This window comes from Pimephales promelas, chromosome 23 (genome assembly GCF_988280905.1).
Source record: "Pimephales promelas chromosome 23, fPimPro1.hap1.1, whole genome shotgun sequence".
Classification (NCBI taxonomy): domain Eukaryota; kingdom Metazoa; phylum Chordata; class Actinopteri; order Cypriniformes; family Leuciscidae; genus Pimephales; species Pimephales promelas.
Genome location: NC_142791.1, coordinates 15,065,335 through 15,085,362, shown reverse-complemented (window position 1 = coordinate 15,085,362; position 20,028 = coordinate 15,065,335). Strand labels below are relative to the sequence as shown.

The following is a 20,028-nucleotide window of genomic DNA, read 5'->3' as shown; positions in this document are numbered from 1 at the left end:
ATCACTGAACTTAAATATACAAGCTTGACAAAAATCATCATTAAAGAAGAAAATTTCAAATGGCATTTAGAGGCTTTTGCATCTGAACTCTTCACATATAAATGTACATCTAATACAAGTAAACAACGTCCATATACAAGTAAATGAATGTTTTCCTTTCAGATATTATTGCTTATTGTTTGTCACGTGGGATCTGGCGTAGCTAAAAGCATCCTTTATGATCTCTCTGTACAACTGAACTAAAGGAGTTTCTCTATTAATACCTGAAACCATCTCGAAAACAAGCCAGTGCATTACACAAATGAAAAAAAAAAAGCGACAGTAACCAAGAGGAGGTGGAGGGAAGTGGGGGTGTACTGGACATTATTTAAGTGTTCTTGTAAGCCATCTAAGATATTAATGTTGCAAAGCTACTTATGAATATTTAAGAACATAAAAGCGAGATAGACTTGTGCAACCCAGATGACCACAACTCTACAGGGAGAACATCTCCTGAACATTTGTGATGGATTTAAAACACCATAAAAACAATCAGGGTGTTTATGACATTAAAGAAGAGGCTGAAAAGAGGAGGGATGGCTTATTGTTTGTCTTAAAAGCTTGCGGCTCTAAGTAATGCGGTTCTGTGTAAATAAATCTGAATATGATCACTGATCACCGAACACTGTGCAGAGGTATTGACTCTTTAGCAATTAAATGCCATAAAATAAAAGGAAAAAAAAAATCCTAGGGTGTACTCTGACCAATATATAACTGTAATAAATAAATACTTGATACATTGTATGAAAAAAATAAACAAATAAATTAGGAAATTAATTAATTAGTCATTTTAATGTATTTTTATCTTTAATACATTGTTTTTGTTTGGAAAAAAAACACTGCCACGCTAAAAATGACAACAACAAAAAAATTGTAATCGTTAAAAAAAAAATTTAAATATAAAATGTATTAGGATAAATTCAAACATACATAATAAATACTGTACATACAATTACTTTATTAAATATTTAGATAAAAGTCATTGCAGTGTTTAACTGCAAGCAAACAGCTGAATAAGTTTTTAAATACTGTGCATATGCATATCAGAATTATTAGTATTAACTAAAAATCCAAAACCATTAAAAACACATTGTTAACACTTTAAATAAAAAACAAACATTGATTCACTCAAGTAAAAATATGTGTAAATTTGCCAAGGCAACAATTCCATTTAGTTTAGGTTAAATTACTAATATATATTTATATATTTACAAAAATAAAACTGTGAATAAATAAAACTGACATAATCACACAAAATGACTAAAACTTTAACAAAAAAAAATGGAAACAGAACATTTAAAAATAAATACTAATACTAAAATATTAACACAATCTAAAATAGCACCAATGATATTAAAATAGCACTGGTTCATAAGTAGATTTTTACAATTTGTTTTCTTTTTTACTGCCTTTAATCATTTCTAAATTTCCTACATGTTCTTTTATTTCTTATTATTGTGTGATAACAATATCCATAATAATATATAGAGATTCATATAACATTAGCATTAAGTCATTATCACAAAAGTCCAGTAATTTAAAGGGGTCATGAATTTAGAAATCAAATTTTCCTTTATATTTTGACATATAAGAGACCACTGTACTATAAAAACATCCTGCAATTTTAAGAACTCAAAACTTCCTCAGTTCAAAAACAGCTTTTATTGAAACCAAGCTCTGAAAACGACTAATTTCTGATCACTTCACATTATGATGTAATAGTGTGACAAAAGTTCACCTCTGCAGAATCAGATCAACACCTACTCCTACATCATCACATATTTGGCCCCGCCCACTTAGTGAAATGATGAGGACAGCGATACAGGATCACTGTAAAAATTACATTACCTTCCAAAGGATTCTAATGCTAGGAAAGTGCTTTATTGTGAATGTCTCCGTTAAGCATTATTTATTTGTTCAGTATGTCACTGTGGAACCTTGGGTAAATCATCCGCAATTTCGGTGCAGGCTTTCCAAATAGACTTTTACTGTAAGATTTGGACCCGACATTAATGCCACAACATTCAACAGTCAATTCTAATGCCTGATCTGTGTGACCAGTGATTTCTGATTTGTAATTTATCTTCAATCCTATGTTCCTTGTCTCAAAATCAAAGTTCACTAAAGGGTCAACTTCACATTGTTTCTCTTAGTAGGATGAAAATATTCTCTCATTTAAACTTAGAAAGCTTTCTGTAAATAATTTGATCACAGAGTGCTCCCTTTACAATCGCTGAGCTCTCAATCAAAAAGCTTCAGTTTATCAGTGCTATCAGTCAAAAACTCTCATTATAATCAATAATCTCTTATTTACATTGTTAGTTATGATGTAAGCATTTGTGAGAGTGCCGAAATCAATGAGATCACTGCATTCATGGGATCAACAGATTGTTTGTCATCTGCTTAATGCTCATCACTGCAACCTTTTATACCATGGTACTAGATCTAAATATAATGCTATAATCAACACTTTTCCCAATTAGTCAATCTCGACAGCTGTAATAGTTAAGTAGTAAGAGTATTTGAGAGGGTTCGTCAGAGGACTGAAAACGGCCTCTTATTTCTAAATTATTACCCTTTTTATTTAAAAATCATACTTAACATTATAAGTGCACCTTAGGAAATATTATAAAAATAAAAAAAATACAATTCATTGCGACTTTAACTACAGGACTAATTCAACTAAACTTCTTTAGCAATACCAGCATGACAGTCAAAGTGCAGTTTTAGGCTTCTGCGCCCTCATTCTGTTTAGCCCTCCACTAAACCAATGCCCTCATTGCCTTTCCTCAAAATATATATAAACAACACAAAGTCTAAAATGCTGTTAGACTGTGACCTCATAGACATCATTGTAAAAAAAAAAAATAATAATAAAAAAAAAAAAAAACTTTGAGCCTTGATATGGCCCAGAATTTAACTTAGTGGATTACTCTCAGACCCTGAAAAGTAAAATATTTTCCCTGCATTAAGTTGTATTAGCGATAAAGAGCTGCACTTTTAATCTAGCCTTGTTGAAGAAGCAATAATGCAGTACATGTACAGGAAGAGGTTGCATTAATGATGATTATACATCCATATACTTCCAGAGAACCAGATTACTGTTTTTCATTTAAGAAAATCGTTTTTTGATCTGCTTGTGTGTGTGTGATATAGGTCGGCCTATAATTTCTTTTAATTTAATCATTTTCATGAATAAGACGGCATCTAACCAGGCCAACACAGCATTCATGAGATGAAACATCGGATCAAATCATGTAGCTTAAATTAATAACAACTCCACAATGCGAACTTGAATTGTAAAATAACACATTACTCGTTAATATGAGTGTGCCAGTCTTTAAAACTCCAAATCTAAGAGATTTGGCTTCCACTATGGATAATTAACCCTTTGGACAATAGCAATCAGCACCAAGAGGCCCTGGCTAATGGCCTGATGAATTTTTAAGCACAGACAAACAGGATAATGCAGCTCTAATCCATTAGGGCCTTTTGGTGCGTCGTGTATTTAGTGATTGTTATGTGGAGTGCATGAGGAGTGGTAAGTATCTAAATGGATGGTGAGTTCTTATGTGTATTAGTGGCTTGAGCCACATCCACGGAAGAATAACTGGAGCTTATGACTTTTAATAAAAAGACAGTCAAGTCTAAATTACAATGTTACACATCCCAAAAAAGGTGTTTTACCCCCACATGCATTCAAAGGAAGACGGCATACATGGCATTGAAATTCATGGTGGTAACATCAGACGATGGTTCTGAATAGAGTTTCACACGATTTACGGTCCACACCATCAGTCTGTCCACAAGTTACCTCTTTAGCCACTTTAAGTACACTTTGCAAATGGAATAAACCATCTCACTTTCCTGTAAACATCAATTTACATTCTGTAACTAAACTGTGGCAACACTTTTGGAGCACATTATGTATTTTTTTTACTTAGTACACTTGCAATGTCCACTTAGTCAAGGTTTCTTGCACTAACCACAGTTATAATTAAGTTGAACATCAGGATTGTCCATCCTTTCTCTGAAAGGTTGTTGTTGGTACTGTTCCTTTAAGAATTTGATGTCATGACCCCTCTTTTGATTGGTTAACTTCTGCATACCATATGACCTGTTTCTGTATCTATAAATTGATTTATTAATGGGATAAGAAATAACATATGAAAAAAAATAATCAAATCTGTCAATAATCAAAGTTTATTCTGGGTTATACGTGCTATGCAAATTTTTACATGATGTCAGATCATCACATGAACTCTAAATATTAAAATCACCATGAAATTGTAATTGACTTTTGTATTTTTTTGTGTTCATTATAAATGATAAATGACATTGTTATTTTAATCTTTAATCGCAATAACTTCCCCACCCTCTTGCAGTTAATCTCTTCTTTTCTCTGATGACGAGGGCGGTGCACTAACCTGTCACTCACATGAAATCAACCAATAGCAAACCACAACCATCCAATCAATTCCCCATGGACAAAGTGAAGTCCTGCATTACATTTGTTCTTGTTTGAGAAGCTGTTTCAGGATACACAACACAAAAAAGGACAATCGCTTCAAAAACTTCTGCGTAATGTTGTCTTTAACGGTTTCAACCCATTAATGTTTTGACTGTTAACCAAAAAGATGAGAAAGCCATTTTTTGTAAACGGAGTTTCATTTAGAGATCACAAAGAACACAACACAACATATCTAAAACCAGGTGGGCTGCTGTATGTGTTCTGTGCATTTTTACACGTATTGCATTGCCTCTTTACCTTAGCAATAAGCTAAGCTAATTTGTGTGTGCTATATATTTATGAATATTGTGTCATTAGCTTAGAAACAGGAACAAAGTCAACACAGTTTTCTATAGTGTGATTAGCTTAGCAACATCATTAGTTAGGACAACAGAATATTTGTGTGCTAAGTATTTTTTGTATTATTGTTTAGCTTAGAAACATGCCAAAACTTAGGCTGTTTTACACAGTATTTGTGTGTGCTAGTATGCATTTTTATGCTTAATAGAAGATTGTGTCATTAGCTTGACATGCTAACATCAGTTTACCAATGTATTCTGTAGGCTATTCTTATGCTTATTATTACTTCAATAACTTAGAAACATGCTAACTCCGAAGCAAGTTTACCCAGTAGGTATTTGTCTGTGCTAGGCTACATGTAGCCTATTTTTATAGAGTAGGCCTAGCCTTTTACATCATTAGCTTCGTAGCATGCTAAGAAGACCTTTTACCCGCTGTTTACCCACCACTGTTTATGCTATGTATCATTATGTGAAATATAGCTTCATTAGCTTAGAAACATGCTAATGACAATGCTATTTTACCCAGTATTTTGTGTGCTGTGTATTGTTATGCTTAGTCGAGTATTGAATCATAAACTTAGCAAGGAAGTCAAAATAGTTTACTGAATATTTATGCACTAGTACATAAAGTGTTTATGCTTAGTATTGTTTAATTAGCTTAGAAACATGCGAACACCAATGTTATTTTAGCCAGTATTTGTTTCATTATAGTTTTGTGTCATATAGCAACATTTACAAGACCATTTAAAATTTGTGTGCTATGTTTTTTTAAAGCATATAAATAGTGTCGTTAGCTTAGCAACATTCTTTTGTTCTTTTATACTGTGGCCTAAAAGGTTGCTGCTTTCGCTGACAGAGAGGAAGTTTTGGAAAGGAGATTCTGCTATTTGCGCCTTAGGTTTTTAGCGATCTAATTGAGAGTCAATGCTTAAAAAATCCTAAAGAAAATGCTTTCAGAGAAAAGATGATGAGCGAAATAAACTTGCAGCAAAGACAGTCTCAGACCCACTAATATCATCCTACCACCTGAAATGCGTGACAAAAACGTACAACAAATAAATCTCTCCATAGCTATCTGAACACATCACACTCCTGGCTACAGGTTTGTCTTTTCGTTGTGTATGTGTGTGACGGCCCGGCTATGTTACACGTCCGAAACACTCTCGGAACAGGACTCAGTAAATGATGGCTGTGGGCGAGCAGGGCAACTGTAAACTCGCTCTCTGGAGATGACCTAAAGCAGCGGGTGATATATGTGTGTTTTGGTTTGCCTCTGGGAAAGCGAGCACGCTTATTTACACAGAGCACCCCTGGGTGTGGGCCGAAGATACACACAAACACAAAGACTATCACTCTGTTATCACACACACACACACACACACACACACACACACACACACACACACACACACACACACACACACACACACACACACACACACACACACACACACACACACACACACACAGTATACGTAAGAGCAAATACAAGGAGAAACACTCAAAATTTTCCTCTAAACTGAATTGTAGGAAACACACACTTCTGGATCTCTGTTATCTCAGGTAATATTCAGAATAGCATACTACTACAGATTTTCTGTAATGCATATACACATAAGTATACACTTTGCTCAATGCAATGCATTCAACTTGACCCTCATTTTCCAGTGTTAAAGAGGACCTATTATGCCCTTTTTCAAATCTTGATTTGTTTTTGTGGCCTACTAGAAAAGGTGTTCATCAGGGTGGTGATATAGCAGTGGATAGGACACATGCCTTTGGTGACCCGGGTTCGAATTCACTGTGAGACACCGATGTGTCCCTGAGCAAGACACTTAACCCAGTTGCTCCAGAGTCGTGCGACCTCTGACATATATAGCAATTGTAAGTCGCTTTGGATAAAAGCGTCAGATAAATGTAAATGTTTTCATGCTTGAATATTTAAATTATATATATAGGCTATATATTATTGTACATATTTTGGACTTTGTTTCAGCTCCTCTCATCCTAGTCTGTCAGTAACGCGTTTCCCAAAAAAACATTGTTAGCCAACCATGGTTGCAAGTTTCATTGTTATCAGCATAGTTCATAGTCACCCCAGACAGCAAACTGACATTGAATCAACGTGGAAACGACGTCTCTCATGACATTGAAACAACGTTGATTTTGCTCATCGAATTAACGTTGAACCAACGTCAGACACGGCATTCTTCAAAGCTAAATGAAAATCGAAAATTGGTTTGCTTTCATAACGTTGAAACAACGCGTTGATTTCAAGTTGATTTTCCTTTAGTTTTGAAAGAATGGAAGAATGAAAGAATAGTTTTGAAAGAATGTCTGACGTTGGTTCAACGTTAATTCGATGAGCAAAAATATGTCAGATCAACGTTGTTTCAATGTCATATTTCCACGTTGATTCAATGTCAGTTTGCTATCTGGGACGCTCCTTTCCATAACTGTGTTTCAACACACTATTAACTAACTCATACAGGCCTTGTCCCTTTATTCTGTGTATGCCTTGGGTGGGAATTATTTAAATGAGGAATACTGTGATGTGTTTGTTTTCGAAAGAAAACTCAGGACTAATGGAAGCGTTTCAGCGAGTTCAGAAACACTGACACTGATGTAGAGAATAACTTCTGTTGGACGGGCTTTGTACTTAACCTTGCGAAAGTTTTTCATGTACAAACAGCAAAATTACCAGCCTGTTCTCATCCCTAGGCGTCATATAGACCATTTTGCAAGATGTAAACAAAACTGGTCCAGAAGCACTTCCTGTTTCAGTTATTTAACACTACATAAAAGCTGGGATAAAATACAATCAACAGAACATATAAAACGGAATCAAAAAGTTAAACAAATATCTTTAAGATTTCTTTACATGTGAAATTGAGAAAACAGTTACAAACTGAAACAGGAAGTGTTTCTGGACCAGTGTTGTTTACATCTTACAAAATGGTCTATAACGACGCTTTTGACAATGCGAGTAGGCCTACATCCAACGCACATGGCGTCAATATGAGACGCAGATATATATGGGCCAGAAGGCACCTCCTAGTGGTCAAACCCTACCCCAGATCTAAACCCATATCCACAATAAAGGCTAGATGTCTTACGGCGGAGTTTCTATCGTCATTACTGGCGGCCATCTTGTCACAGGCAAGCTTATGTAAGATGAGTGATCAGCATGAACACAAATACTCTCATCTCTTTGAAATCTTGATGGATTTACAAACAGATTGATTTCTTACAAACGTTATTAACGTGGCTATAATTCTGGAGGATTATATTTATTTATACACTTATTATTCATAAGTAGGCTATGCAGTGTCATAACTACATCTCTGACGTTTATAACAAACCAAACCATTTGAAAATCGGTAGAAAATTTAGCAAGTCATGGTTATTTAAAAAGTAATGCACCATTAAAACACAGTGGGTCTCATTCATGAAATATTCGTAAATATACGAGTATGAGAGTGATTTGCGCGTAAAGAGACCTTCCCGAAAACTCTTCTCCTGATTCACAAATACTTCGTAAACGTCAGATGTGATAGTGAAATGTGTGTGTGTGTGTGTGTGTGTTAATGAAATGGGATGCGTGTGCACGTTCATTCTCAATTACCATAAATCCCGCCCATTATATCCAACTGACATCTATATACAGTATAGGCATAATAACATGAATGCGACTGAAAAATAAAGATTTCTGCTCGTGTTTCATGAATGAGACCCAATGTTATGAGTGAGCGAGCTGCTGTGACAAGATGGCCGCCAGGTGCAGACGTCGACCTCCATTGGCCAGCAGCGTGGACGAGATATCTAGCCTTTATTGTGGATATCTATGCCTAAACCTACACATAACCGAAGCATGTTATATTGACGCTAAAGGGTGCCATGTGAGTTGGATGTATACGCATTGTCAAAAGCGTCAGTATGACGCCCTAGGATGAGAATGCGTTGAAATTACACACTGAAGAAAGTTGAACAAAAAAGCATAATAGGAGCCCTTTAATAACCGAATCTGCCTGAAATAAAAAAATACTTCTTTAAACAAATTACTGATGTTAATTGTTGAATTACTGGTATTATGTGGCATAATATAATAATGGTATTACTAGTAATGGTATTACTTTTTTTAAAATAAATTGCGTTGATTTTTGTTTAACTACTAGTACACCAGTATTCCATCCAGGACACACTCAGACATTCAGACCACAAGAAATAATCACTCTCATGCTAATGGTCAGTAATAATTGATCTTAAGTAGTCATAATGTGTTGATCACTAGTCATATAGTCAAGGCTTGGCTTTGTAATTTTATGTGCAGTAATGTAAACCACACTCTGGACATAAACTTTTATTTTTAGGCTCTCATTGTTTTGTTTGTATTTAAAAGTGGTTGGGATGGTGTGCAAGGGAAAACATATTGCTGAAGAAACCTCACATCTCATTTTTAACAGTCTATTGATTTTTTTTTTCATTTGCTGACTGCTTTATTTGTGAAGATAACTCTTTATTTGCAGTTTAATTCTCTTCTTATCAAATGTAATACAGCCCTCTGCAGATAAAACTTCATCTTAACCATGCTAACTAGAGAGCGAAATAATGATGCTATTTTAGATTGGCAAATCTATCTCCGGAGAGCACTAGTAATCATCTTTATTTGGATCTAAATCTAGATATCTTTCACTCAATTAATAATGGTTAACATTTTTTTTTTCTGTTGGACAGGCATATTTCAAGCCACTTCAAGTAATTTTAATGGGGAAAATCTATGATCATATTCATAACCACTAGCTTTTGTAATACAATAAGTGATCAATTTGTCTACTTGTAGAACAATTCATATTTCACCTCAGCAGAACTAATATAAAATGGTTTTTGACTTGTAATTCTCATACTTGAATACTTATTGTTAGCAACTTGTGGTGTAACACTTTTATAAAAGTAATTTGAAAGATCATTTATGATGAATTATGATCATTTATGAATTTAAACTAAGACCTTACTCTACATTTTCTTACTTTTCAATAATCCGTTTAACAAGTATTTCAAGACGTCATTTAACTGACGTCTTGGGATGTCTTGTGACCATACGTCAACATCCGCTTTTTTAAACGTCGGTTAGATGACGGTATCGGATCCTAACCCTACCCCAGACCTAAACCTACCCCGTCACCTAACCGACGTTAAAGGTAAAGCGCCAGTTGTATGACGGCCCGGGATCGTCATGTAACCGACGTTTAAGGGTACCCTAAAAAGGCAGATGTTGACGTATGGTCAAAAGATGTCCCAAGACGTCAGTTATATGACTTCTTGGGATGAGACTGTGTTAGTATTTCACAATTATGATCAACTTCAGCAACTAATGATCTTTTGCTACTTTAAATCATGACTAGCTTTGGCAGAGTTTCTCCAAAATGTAAGTTTATAAAAAAGTAGCTTAATTTCTTGTCTCTGTTGAATAGCATGTGTATTGCCACTGTCACTGAAAGTATAGGACAGAATCTTTAAAGGACAACTGAGTCCTTTGGGGAAAGAACGGGTCTGTTATACCACGCAAAACTGTCTGCGGTGTGTTTGCCAAGCGCAACCTATGTAACTACCTATTTAACCTTTCAGCCACCGACTGCATTTGACACTTCTCACGCTCACGTATAACAACGTAACAATGTGTGACAGCCACTGAGTCAATTACTGCACTTGGCAGTTCTTCATGGACATGCAGGTCTGTCATTGGTTCTGTCACGCTTATGTGCATTTTACTAGACTGACCCGACAGCTTGTACAACTCACTTTACATTTCCCTTTCTCCTTTTCTTCTGTTGTGTTTCCCTCATCAATGTATGTAAAACATTTCTGGGTTTAGTTATTGAAGCAATCAGGGGCTTTTTTTTTCTTTTTAAAGATCCACTTGGTCTCTTCCCAAATCTCTCAGGACATCAAATCCCTTGTGGTTGGATAACGGTGTTCCCCAAGTGTCTGTCCTGGGGCCACTATCGATTGGCTGCAATTACAAACAAATCGAAACATGATTTATTTGGATGGAATCATTTCAATATCAGGAAAAGCCAGGGCCGATGAAGACCCCATCAATAAACCACCTCCCCCCTCCCCCTTTTCACCCCTTTCGTTTCTCTATGTACATTCCCCACAGAGGCAATCATTCTGCAAGATGTCAATACGACCAGTCAAGCTCAAAAAAAGAGGAGCCGATTGAGATATTTTGATTTTTTACCCTCCCATCACCCCGCACAACCTTCTTTTTTTCTTTTTGTGCACTTAATTAAGTCACCAAAAGGCTGTCAAGGATAATTTTCAAAGCACAGAACCTGGTTGCACTTGACATTTGATAATATTACGCTCCATGCTGATTGAAATTGATTTTGGAGGCTTACTATTGCCGGCTCCTTTTGACAACTCCGAGCCTATAAACCCAAGGACAAGGGCCCCAAGTCGCCGTTGCAACTCATATCCCAACGAGTGATGGGCAGCCAGGAGCTTTAGTCAGGGAGGGGCAGCCATGGGCCGGCACGCGGCATGCCGTCTAGGGGTCATGGATCTGGCAACTCATAGTGTCTAATAAATCAGCACCCCTAACAGCAAGCTGGTCTTACTTTCTCTCTCTCTTCAAGCTAAAAGCAGTGACAAATTACAACATTTATCTAAAGTAAGAAAAGTCTGCTGGAGTTAAAATGAATCATTTATTTGATTAGTCAATCATAAATTTACATGACTCACAGTGGTGGGTCATTCATGAACGATTCGAATCACATTGTCACATTGAATCCTTGTCCCAAAACATGTTTTTGTCTTATGGTAAGCCTAGTGTTTATATTTTAGACCTGTCGGGATGGTTTTCACAGGAAATTGTGTACGCACAGTACGTCACTCACCTACTGTATGTGTGTCTTCTTGTCCAACACATTCTCATCTCAAGACGTCATATAACTGACGTTTTTGACCATACGTCGAACTTCCAACGTTTTAGGGTACCCTTTAACGTCAGTTAAATGACGATCCTAGGGCGTCATCCAACTGACGCTTTACCTTTAGCGTCAGTTAGATGATGCGAGTAGGTTTAGGTCTGGGGTAGGGTTAGGATTAGATAGCGTCATCTAAATGACGTTAAAGGGTAGCCTAAAACGTCAGATTTTGACGTATGGTCAAAAGCGTCAGTTATATGATGCCTTGGGATGAGAACGGGCTGTCTTGTCATATCCGTAAATAGAGAAAAAAATTATCTGGCTACTTTGATGTGTGTATGGTGTGGCAGAGGTTAGCTGTCACAATGAGTGAGAAAGGTTGACATGGAGCAGATAAATATCTTATCAACATTGAATCACCATTGAATTAAAAAAAAAAAACACAAAACAGAGGACATTCTGCTGGCAAAAAGAGAATGTGTCCGTTCTCGTAATAAAACCAGAATCAACATTGAATTGTCTTTTGAGAGATGGTGAGAGCTAAGGGATTTGAAAGACGGCAACGGTGGAGACCCAGAAGGAGCTGAAGAGACACGGAGCCAGGCTGATGGCTCATGGGACAGAGGCAGAGGGAGTTATCCGGAAGAACAAGGGAGGACAAGGGTGGACCCAGCGGGAAGGTGGAGCCTAGTGAAGCTAAAGGGATAGAGGGAAGATGTGCAACCGGAATCCAGGAATCCCGCAGTGGGTCCAGGGTGAAGTCTGACTAAGGTGGAGACGGGGTGACGAGGGAGCCTGGTGGGATGATGGGCCATGGTGGATTTGAGGGAATATTGAGCCAAGACTGAGTCAATTGGTCAGAGGACCGAGGTGGAGTCCAGGGCTCTGTGGCTGGTGGTGAAGACAGAGGATCTTCACACCAAGGCGAAACAAGGGATTGGGTCCTGAGGTGAATCCGCCACACTGCAGGGGTAACACAGTCTCATCCCAAGAAGTCATATAACTGACGTCTTTTGACCATACATCAATATCCGCCTTTTTAGGGCCACCTTAAACGTCGGTAGATGACGATCCCGGGCCGTCATACAACTGACGCTTTACCTTTAACGTCAGTTAGGTGACGGGGTAGGTTTAGGGTTAGGTTTAGGTCTGGGGTAGAGTTAGGATCCGATAAGGTCATCTACCGACGTTTAAGGGGGCCCTAAAAAGGCGGATATTGACGTATGTCAAAAGAGGTCCCAAGACGTCAGTTATATGACGTCTTGGGATGAGACTGCGTTGGCAGGGGGACAACTGTGGATGAGCCAGAGGACTAACAGGAACCAGCGGGGAAGGGGCTTATGAATTTTTTGGCTTAGGGAGGCAGGGCAGGCGCTCTGGAAACACAGGAAACTCTAGACACAGAGCAGGACCCTCGGTAATGGGAGTTTCAGAGGCAGTATTTCCTCAAATAAATCCAAAATATTACCAGAGTAGCTGTATCTCCACTAATTCTTCCTCAGGGATTCTCTCTATCAGTCTCGCACACTCAGTCAGACGTGTCACTGGGCTCAGGCTCCATGGCGCAGTTGGGCTCACTGGCACTTACAGGCTCATGCTCCGGAGTTCTGCCGTACAGTAGTCTATCGGATGGGGTGAAAGCTGACTGGGCTCTGGGTCAGGTGGGTGGGGCAAGTGGGCCCCGCGAGGCCGATTGTGAAATCCAATCAGGGCCATGTTTGGATTGGCAAAATGACCACTGTAATGATCACTGTATTGGTCTGGTCTTCTGCCATGCTGTAGCTATATAAATGAGCTCATGATTAAGGAGAATACTTAATCTACAAGAAGAGCAGGCAAACATGTCCACTAAAACAACGTAAATACCAGGTTCAAACAGGGAGTATACCAGAACAAATGAGGGAACTAATGAGCTAGTTATTTAAGAACAGGTGAACTGAGAAGGACACAGACTTGAAAACTAGGTCACAAGGACAGAAACAAACACAAAGTATAATCCTGACAACTAGTCATGTGGACAATCTTAATGAGGCTTTAATGATGGTCTCCATCCACTTTCAGTGTATAGAAGAGAGCAGCATCCATACTCTTAAAAACGCTTCCTTTTGTTTTCCACAGAGGAACAAAAGTCATGCAAGCAACATGAGGGTGAGTAAATAGTGGCATTTTAATTTTGGGTGAACTCTCCCTTTAATCATTGTTCCCTTATTGTTTATATACACTAGCTAAACAGGTTGTGCTACTACTGTAGTTTATAATCAGGCTCTGTCCTGATTTTAAGGCCTAACAGTTGTTTCTAGACATTTTCACATCAGTTGTTGGGTGTTTTGTGGCATATTAACGCCTTGTTTCCTTCATCGTGATCTCCCTTATGACAGCGCCTGCCGCCTGGCACACGTTATCTGGGGCATCTGTGTTTGTTCAATTATATCACCAGCATTCTCTCCTCTTTTAGGGTTCTAACCCGCTTTTGCTAATCGCATTTTGCCGCCTCAGGCTATTGAAAAACTGTAACGTTTAGGATCGGGAAAATTTGCTTAATTATTTGTCTTCCTCTGTGGTATTCACAAGTAAAAGTGTTTCAGCTCCTTGTCTTGCAGCATGTTAGTATGGCCTACTTAGAACCATATACACTGATCTAATCTTAGATGGCTTCAAATCAGGCAGACAATGCTGTTTTTCAAGGGTCGACTGGATTATGCAGGATAATAAAGATACCATAATGGATGCTACACTGGGGAAACATTTCACTTAATTCAAAATAAAACTTCTGTTTTTGAACAGTGCAGAACGAATTATGTAGTTTAATACTTAAAAAATATATTAGTTGTAGTATATAAATACCGCATAGTATATTGCAAATACCGCTAATAATACAGTAATTTATGTTAGTGATGGTTTGCTATTGATATAATTTGATTCATTAAATTACAGAGTCATTCTTTTGTTATTGCTTGTCCTCCTTCATCCTCTGTCCTCAATTCTGACTTGCCCACTTCAAGAGCGATAACTTCAGAGGGAATGTCCCATTCGTGTTGATCCCAGGGTGAGCTCTTTCTATGATTAACTAAACTACGATGAGGCGCGCCGCTTTTGTCCTCAACCGCATCACTGACACATAGATTTATCAAACGGCAGTTAGACCAACAGCAAACTCATAAAAATGAAGTATGGCTAAGAAAAGGGTAATGAAAGAATATTGTGTTCCTGCATTTAATAAACCTGAGCATATTACAGCTTAATAGCTTATCATTTTATTTACTTCAGGTCCATTTTTCCCACTTCAGTTCCAAACAAATATCCTAAGCAATATTAACCACCACAGGATACATTTTTTTTATCATCTCACTTGTGCTGTGTGTTGAGGAAACTTCTTTGAAACAAAAAAACCAAACTTTAAGTTTCTAATTTAAAGTAGTTTGGGCATTTTGAAAATGAAAAAAAAAAAAGATATAAAAATCAATACAATAAACTACATTAAAGCATTTTAAGGGAGCTAAGAGAAGATAAAAGGGAAGTATTTATACTCAATAGTAATGACACTGAACATACATTTGCACTTCATATAACTAATACAACTGTAATACACCCTTACACAGTATTTTATATGTGGTAAAATTTGTCATAATTTGCCGCATCAATCACTATATCTCATTGGTGGTTTGGTTTTGTATTTCTGCTGCGTCGTGTTAGGTAACCTGAAAACTCATGTATTTGATTCTGATTATCTGAATTATCGTAAATAGTAGTTTTCTAGTTAAAAATTTGAAATGAACGCCCTCTCAGTTTGTATAATATAATTTTGATACCCAAGATCCTGAGTTGGGCGAGCCATAAACTTTAAACATTAAACTTAAATGAGACACCATTGGAAGCATAGTTCACAAGCTCAAAGATAAAGGATCAGTGGTTACACTACCTGAACCGGACAGAAAAGGGAATCTATCAGCGGCTCCGACCAGATTTCTGAGAAGGCAGGTTCAGAAAAACCCTTGAGTGACTGCAAAAGAACAGCAGCAAGACTTGGTGGTAACAGGCAAGGTCCCACTTCAATGGGAACCAAACGGTTCAAGGTCCAAATGAGAGTTTCAGTGCAGCTTCAAAGGGCTTTAAATGACACTAGACGATGAATAAGGGTCTTATCTAGCGAAACGATCGGTCATTTAAAAAATAAATAAAAAAGTTTTATAAGCACAAATGCTCGCCTTGCTCTGTTCTGTGATGAGCGTTCGTGACTCTCCTGTTCGAACTCGTTTATCAAAATGAACAAATCTTTTTCCGAGTCATGACTCGAAGGGCCCTAGATAAGACTCTTATTCATTGTCTGATGTCGTTTAAAGTCCTTTGAAGCTGCACTGAATCTCTCATTTGGACCTTGAACCGTTTGGTTCCCAATGAAGTCCATCATATGGAGAAAAATCCTGGAATTTTTTCATCAAAAACCTTAATTTATTTTCGACTGAAGAAAGAAAGACATAGACACCATGGTTTAAGGTTTACTCCACATGGGGGGTGAGTAAATTGTCAGCAAAAGTTTTTTTTTTTTTTTTTTTTAAAGTGAACTACTCCTTTAAATGTTGCATTTTCTGTTGAACATGGGGAAAGATTTGTTGTTTTGAGCTATTTCAATTACTTTTGTTTGATTTATTTGAACTGCAAACAGTCAGTATATATTCCAATAAACCTGATTTAAATGGGGGTTGAATCATTTTGATTACATTGTATTTACCTATAGTCTTCTCATTCTTAGTGTGAATGGGCCCTCACTCTGTTTTAAAAACAGTTGAGCTGAAAAGTAGTTTTCGTCAGTACTGGTGTTGAGGCAAAGCAATTATTCAAAGCTGTTCTTAAATTACACGTCAGGTAAATGTTTACCAGCCAAACAAAAGGATTTATTGCAGCTAGCTTATTGAATTTGACTAAGCTAATCAAACTGTTTACAGCGTCTAAGTAAAGGAAATAAAATGGCAATAGAGCCAGCTGTCAGTCACTGGGAGTCGAACAGGCCAGTTGCGTTCTGATTGATCAGGTCTGAACCGTGGCCTTGACAGGCGCCACGGCTGCTATCGACAGCAATCTGGTGCAGGAGAGAGAGAGAGAAGAAAAAAGAGAGAGAGCAAGAGCTGTCCAGCACTATTAACCTCTGGCCCTGACGTCCTTCTAGACATCACCGCTGCAGTAATTAGGGAGTCAATCGCAATCGCATGTATCACTTACCCTGTCGTGTCAGTCAGAGCGGCCCGTGACAGATTCATTAAGCTCTTGCCCTCCAGGTCCCCCAGCCAAACGGACCTATAAACTACTTTTAACAGGACCGCACAAATTGGAGGGGCCAAGAAGAAGGGGAGGGAGCGTTAACAGCAGAGAATAAACGCTCAAATGACAATTAGCATTGATCAGTGGGTGGAAAACGGACACTCAATGACAAGAGGGCGCAGGTGAGATGGCCTTCTGGGTTATAGCGGCACACACGGGTGAACGCACACACGCTCCAGACGTTATATTGCTGTGATGTCAGTCTTAGGCCAGACTCTACACAAGTACGTACAGAAATGGCAATGCTGTTGAGCACAGCTAACTCCGGTTAGCTCTGGCTTTTTTTATTCTTTTACAATTGCATACATATTTTCATTGCACAATGCGATTATATTTTAAAAATGTAAAAATTTACCAAAAATCCCCTTTGCTTTAATGACAGCAGCACTCGAGCTGACATGGATAAAAAAAAAAAAAAAGAAGAAAATTTGACCTTTTGGATAAAGGCATTCACATCAATCTCACATTTAATCACATTTAATCGGACCCAGAAATAGTGCAAAATCGTAAAGTCAGCTTGAAACGGAAGTTGCAATAGTCCCTAAAGAGCTTTTCCAACGAGAAGAAATGTCGGGCGGGACCTGATTTTGTCCATGTGGAATTGATTGGATGGTTGTGGTTTGCTATTGGTGGATTTTATGTGAGTGACAGGTTGCTCCGCCCACACGCTAGTTAACACATCATCAGAGAGGAGAAGAGATGAACTGCAAGAGGAGCTTATTTTGATAAAAGATTATGAGATATATGAATTATTGAACAAAATTATCATTTGAGTAGAGTGTTGAGTAGAGTTTTCCATACAATGGTTGTTAACTTAAAATGCCACCTGTTAATTGGTTAAAAACAAATTCCCCTACTATATAAGGTGAAAAACTGTAAGATAACTTAATGGACATTTTATGTAAATTCACAGTAAAACACATGTTTAATGTACAGATTTTGGCACAATGTAACTAGGTCATTTTTTTATTTTTACAGTCAAAAACTATAAACAGACATTCCCACAATTCCAGGCATGACACATTGTATTTTGTTTTAATGATTGTGTTTCTTTTTTGCTTTTTTTATAAGTTATGTATACAGGTGCAAAATAGAAGGTTAGAATATTAAAATAATATCAGGTTAATATATATTTTTTTACTTTAAATTTAAGTTGTCATGTAAAACCTAAAATGTTACGGTAAAGTGCATTTTTTTTCGTATATTTAAAAAAAAATAATCTTATCAGTATACTACATTGTACTGTAAGTGTGTAAGTGTGCACAGTGCTTAAAGAACAAGTTCGTTATTTTACAATTAAAGTCCTGTTTTAAGATCGTTTCTGATGAAATTTAATGGTTAAGATTGTTTTTTAGACAAATGCTGCTGTCCAGAGAATTTTCAGATTCTGTGTTAGCACCCCCACACCTCTACAATGGTTGCACAGGAACAATCCTTTACAAAACGCATAAAACTTTAGTTTACAAAGACGTGAAACTCAACGAGTGGTCTGGGGTGTTCACTGATATGCTCACACAAAAATCGCTGTAAAGATGCTTTCCAACAGGTTTTATCGTAGTTTTTGGCTATATTGTATGTTCTGTGATGTGCGGTATTACACCGCCGCCGGAAACGGATATGGGGTTGTTTGTATTCTTTCTGTAGTCTTATACAATCGCGGTACCGTAGGCTACAGTATACAAGTGGTTTGCTTGCAATTGGCAAAGGTACATTATCACCAACAACTGGGCTGGAGTGTCTATTATTCAAGCTCTCAACGGAAGATTGTACGGTTATAGGTCTACAGTTTTACAACGAATGGTAAAACACCTGTTGGAAAGCATCTTTTGGAGCGATTTTTGTGTGAACACCCCAGACCACTCGGTAAGTTTCACGTCTTTGTAAACTAAAGTTTTATGCGTTTTATGAAGGATTGTTCCTGTGCACCTATGCTACCATTGTAGAGGTGTGGGGGTGCCAACACAGAATCCGAAAATTCTCGGGACAGCAGCATTTGTCTAAAAAACAATCTTAACCATTCTATTTAATCAGAAACGATCTTAAAACAGGGCTTTAATTGTAAAATACCGAACTTGTCTTTTAAAGGAATTGTTTAAATTGCCTTATTTACTCACCCTAGTTGTTCCAAACCTGTTTGAGTTTCTTTCTTGTATTGAACACCAAATATGACATTTTGAAGAATGCTGGTTACCAGAAAGTTGATGGTAGCCATCGACTTCCATTATTGTTTTTCTACTCTGGAAGTCAATGGTCACCGTCAACTGTTTGATTACCATTTTTTTTTCTCTTCAGAAACTATAAGAGAAGTCAGAAAGATAAAAGAAGAAAAGAAGTTGGAACAACCCGAGGGTGAGTAAATGATGACAAAATTAAAAATTTGAGGTGAACTATCCCTTTAAATGTGTGCTATTGTATTGCTGGCTGTGACAAACCTTAGTAGGGGACAATAGAGATACCTATATGTGCCATTTAACTATTGTACCAAATAGTAACTTACTTTAGCCTTAACTAACGTGCTTAGCATGATGCTATTCAAACTTTGCAGTGCCATGACAATAATTTACGGAAAAATATTCCGCTATAATGTTCACTGTAACACCTGGGAATGCAATATGAGCATGCTCTTTTATGGATTGTGACACATTTTGAAACACACTGCATATCTGTTTTTGGCCCTTATTAGCTCTTTTGCATTTGTTTACACACTCTCTCTTGTTTAATTTCACTGAACACTGACGCATTCCCTGCTTTAATTATTGATGGGCTTTTCCTAGTGCCGCTGCACTGATTACTTCTTCTTAATTAGTCAATTCTTTACCTCACACACAAAGTGCAATTAAACACAACAAGTTATTACCTCTGTCAGACAGACCATTAGTACCGTGTGCGCGGATGTACACGCGTGTGTGAGTTTCAGCAGCCTATGGTTCAG

At 37.4% G+C, this 20,028-nt stretch overlaps 1 long non-coding RNA gene across 1 annotated transcript in view; it reads left to right on the top strand.

Annotated features, from left to right (window-relative positions):
• The window catches only part of LOC148969426 (uncharacterized), a 36,383-nt gene extending 16,907 nt beyond the window's left edge, over positions 1-19,476 (top strand). The window contains exon 3 of the long non-coding RNA XR_016149653.1: positions 19,389-19,476. This is a non-coding gene — a long non-coding RNA (uncharacterized LOC148969426). The remainder of the gene's footprint in view (positions 1-19,388) is intronic.
• The last annotated feature ends 552 nt before the right edge of the window (positions 19,477-20,028 follow it).